Below are 4,413 nucleotides of genomic sequence, written 5' to 3' on the forward strand. Positions count from 1 at the left end.
GGTATGATAGACTGATGGAGGGAGGGATGATGGACAGATGATGGAGTGCTGGAGTGAGTGATGATGGAGGGATGATGGAGTGCTGGAGTGAGGGATGATGGAGGGATGATAGAGTGCTGGAGTGAGGGATGATGGAGGGATGATAGACTGATGGAGTGAGTGATGATGGACAGATGATGGAGTGCTGGAGTGAGTGATGATGGAGGGATGATGGAGTGCTGGAGTGAGGGATGATGGAGGGATGATAGAGTGCTGGAGTGAGGGATGATGGAGGGATGATAGAGTGCTGGAGGGAGGGATGATGGACAGATGATGGAGTGCTGGAGTGAGTGATGATGGAGTGCTGGAGTGAGTGATGATAGAGTGCTGGAGTGAGGGATGATGGAGGGATGATGGAGTGCTGGAGTGAGGGATGATGGAGGGATGATAGAGTGCTGGAGTGAGTGATGATAGAGTGCTGGAGTGAGGGATGATGGAGGGATGATGGAGTGCTGGAGTGAGGGATGATGGACAGATGATGGAGTGCTGGAGTGAGTGATGATGGAGTGCTGGAGTGAGTGATGATAGAGTGCTGGAGTGAGGGATGATGGAGGGATGATAGAGTGCTGGAGTGAGGGATGATGGAGGGATGATGGAGTGCTGGAGTGAGTGATGATAGAGTGCTGGAGTGAGGGATGATGGAGGGATGATAGACTGATGGAGGGATGATAGAGTGCTGGAGTGAGGGATGATGGAGGGATGATGGAGTGCTGGAGTGAGGGATGATGGAGGGATGATAGAGTGCTGGAGTGAGGGATGATGGAGGGATGATGGAGTGCTGGAGTGAGGGATGATAGAGTGCTGGAGTGAGGGATGATGGAGGGATGAAAGAGTGCTGGAGTGAGGGATGATGGAGGGATGATGGAGTGCTGGAGTGAGGGATGATGGAGTGCTGGAGTGAGGGATGATGGAGGGATGATAGAGTGCTGGAGTGAGGGATGATGGAGGGATGATAGACTGATGGAGGGATGATAGAGTGCTGGAGTGAGGGATGATAGAGTGCTGGAGTGAGGGATGATGGAGTGCTGGAGTGAGGGATGATGGAGTGCTGGAGTGAGGGATGATGGAGGGATGATAGAGTGCTGGAGTGAGGGATGATGGAGGGATGATGGAGTGCTGGAGTGAGGGATGATGGAGGGATGATAGAGTGCTGGAGTGAGGGATGATGGAGGGATGACGGAGTGCTGGAGTGAGGGATGATGGAGGTGCTGGAGTGCTGGAGTGAGGGATGATGGAGGGATGATGGAGTGCTGAGTGAGGGATGATGGAGGGATGATAGAGTGCTGGAGTGAGGGATGATGGAGGGATGATAGACTGATGGTTGTGTGCTGCTGAAGGCTGGGCCTGCTGGAGTGAGGGATGATGGAGGGATGATAGAGTGCTGGAGTGAGGGATGATGGAGGGATGATAGAGTGCTGGAGTGAGGGATGATGGAGGGATGATAGACTGATGGAGGGATGATGGAGTGCTGGAGTGAGGATGATGGAGGGATGATAGACTGATGGAGGGATGATGGAGTGCTGAGTGAGTGATGATAGAGTGCTGGAGTAAGGATGATGGAGGATGATAGAGTGCTGGAGTGAGGATGATGGAGGGATGATAGAGTGCTGGAGTGAGGGATGATAGAGTGCTGAGTAAGGATGATGGAGGGATGATAGAGTGCTGGAGTGAGGGATGATGGAGGGATGATAGAGTGCTGGAGTGAGGGATGATGGAGGGATGATGGAGTGCTGGAGTGAGGATGATAGAGTGCTGGAGTAAGGGATGATGGAGGGATGATAGAGTGCTGGAGTGAGGGATGATGGAGGGATGATAGACTGATGGAGGGATGATAGAGTGCTGGAGTGAGGGATGATGGAGGGATGATAGAGTGCTGGAGTGAGGATGATGGAGGGATGATAGACTGATGGAGGGATGATAGAGTGCTGGAGTGAGGGATGATGGAGGGATGATAGAGTGCTGGAGTGAGGATGATGGAGGATGATAGAGTGCTGGAGTGAGGGATGATGGAGTGCTGGAGTGATGATGGAGGGATGATAGACTGATGGAGGGATGATAGACTGATGGAGGGATGATAGAGTGCTGGAGTGAGGATGATGGAGGGATGATAGAGTGCTGGAGTGAGGGATGATGGAGGGATGATGGAGGGATGATAGAGTGCTGGAGTGAGGGATGATGGAGGGATGATAGAGTGCTGGAGTGAGGGATGATGGAGGGATGATAGACTGATGGTTGTGTGCTGCTGAAGGCTGGGCCTGCTGGAGTGGATCAGCTGCCTCGTCTGCATTAACCAGCTAATAAATATGAAACAGGCTTTAAACTTTTATTCGTTCGCTGGCTGAAAGGATTAAGCCTCTCTATGGAGTGCCATGTAAATCTCCGCACCTCATAATGGCCAGTGTTGTCCATAAAACTGTGCTGAACAAAGGCGTGTGAATGGGCGGCTCTTTCACGCATAAGGGGGTTTCACAGGCCTCCATTGAGCCGGCTCGACCACACCCCGCCCGCCGTAATCTCTGCCGGGGAGAGCGCGCTCAGAGCGGCAGGTGCGTGTGCCGGGCACGGGGGTCACAGGCGGAGCTCGCCATGTCAAATCCTCCCAGCTGCCGGCAGGAATGTTTTCAGAGGCTGTCACTTCCATTTAGCTGGTTCTTTTCCCCCCTTCAGATGAAGCGGTCCCTCTCGTGAGCAGGTCCTCGGCCACTTAACAAAACCCAAGCGCCGCTAAACGACGACAGGAGCGAACAATGGAGCCGGCCCGGCCGCTCTCGCAGCGTGAAATCGCGGATTAAACCGAGAAGCGGAGCCGGTGACACCGGCGTTGTGCTCCTTCCAGAATGCAAATGTGGAAATTGCAAATGTTGAACACGCTCGCGTCGCCATATTTCCCTTTGTTCAGAATCAACGTTTTAACTAAAGCGTGAAAACATGAATATATCACAGTGTGTGTTTTCACATTCAACTCTTATCATCGCAGTTTCACTTCATCATAGATTCTTTTGCTACTCAGCTATTCAATTGCAAATGTTTGCCATTGACCTCTATATCTATCCTCACTTTTATCCCAATTGTTGCTTTTATTCCTGTATTTATATAGTGTGTATCCCAGGACCGATCTTTTAGAACACATGAGAGGTAAAATAAACGAGTGTGACCGAGATCAATTGAAATACACACACTAGGGAGACAACCTGACGCTTTCTGACTCTCTCAGTTTGTGTTTATTTTTTCCCACATGTCTAGTACAATTATGTGGTTTTGTTTCATTAATACAGTGTTTACTTTTTTCTTGATTTACCCCGAAATAATGGAAGTGAAGTGTGACAACATGCCCGTACATTATAACATGACCAAATAACAGCTTAAAATGTGACCTGATATAATCAAAAAAAATATACAAGACAAACTAAAATATTTGTCAACAAAATACAATTATTAACTTTTTAAATAAAATAATGGCATTTTTTTAATAATTAAAAATATACTATTTTTTGAGTTTGACAACAAACACACCGCTAAATACAGCTGAGTTCAAAACATAATTTCTGAACATTAACTCTGTCATTATCGTGGTTTCTCAAAATAATTCATAAAAGTATAGAATATAAAGTCATATTTCTAATAGGGGCTGATTGTAACGCAGTGTGACAACTGGGATTAAAACCAGCATTAAAGAACATCTCAAATATAAGATTATAATAATAAGATTTGTCTTATTTTAAATAAACAGAAAAAACAGAGATGAAAACTAAACTTAAGTAAGAAATGTACTTTTGCTCTGGTTATATAAATGTTCAATAATATCTTCCAGAGATTTTTGTAATGTTGGCGCTATTTTTCCTCTAAATAATGTTGATATGGCCACTAGTAAACACTGAGTTTCGTCATTCTGGAGTGTGTGGAAAGGGTTAAAACATGCGCGTTAGTTTGTGCCCGCGTCAGAATGGCTCATAAATCTCTGTAACGCTTTATTTTAGTGTCTTTGTTACACGCACTGTTAATTATGCATAATTACGACCCTCAACCAAACCCTGTGTAGTTATTTTTTATTACTCAGTACTTAACATCTTAAAATAAAGGGTTACACTAACAGCGTTATGTGTAATTATATATTTAAGTAGTGAGTTTAATTCATTAACTACACACACTTCTGTAGTTGTGTGTAATTATGCATAATTAACTTCCATCAGCGACTCAAACACAACTATGGAAAAGGTTAAACATTGAACACTTATGGATATGACGATCAGGGTAAATGTATTTAATTTAATTTAACATGAGCATCTTCTGTTGCTTCTGAAGGGCGGCTCTAAATGAAAAATATTCAACAGGATGTATTTGAGGAGGTGGTTATTAATCTGACCTCTAACCTCC

This window comes from Gobio gobio (assembly GCF_949357685.1).
Source record: "Gobio gobio genome assembly, chromosome: 11".
Taxonomy (NCBI): Eukaryota; Metazoa; Chordata; class Actinopteri; order Cypriniformes; family Gobionidae; genus Gobio; species Gobio gobio.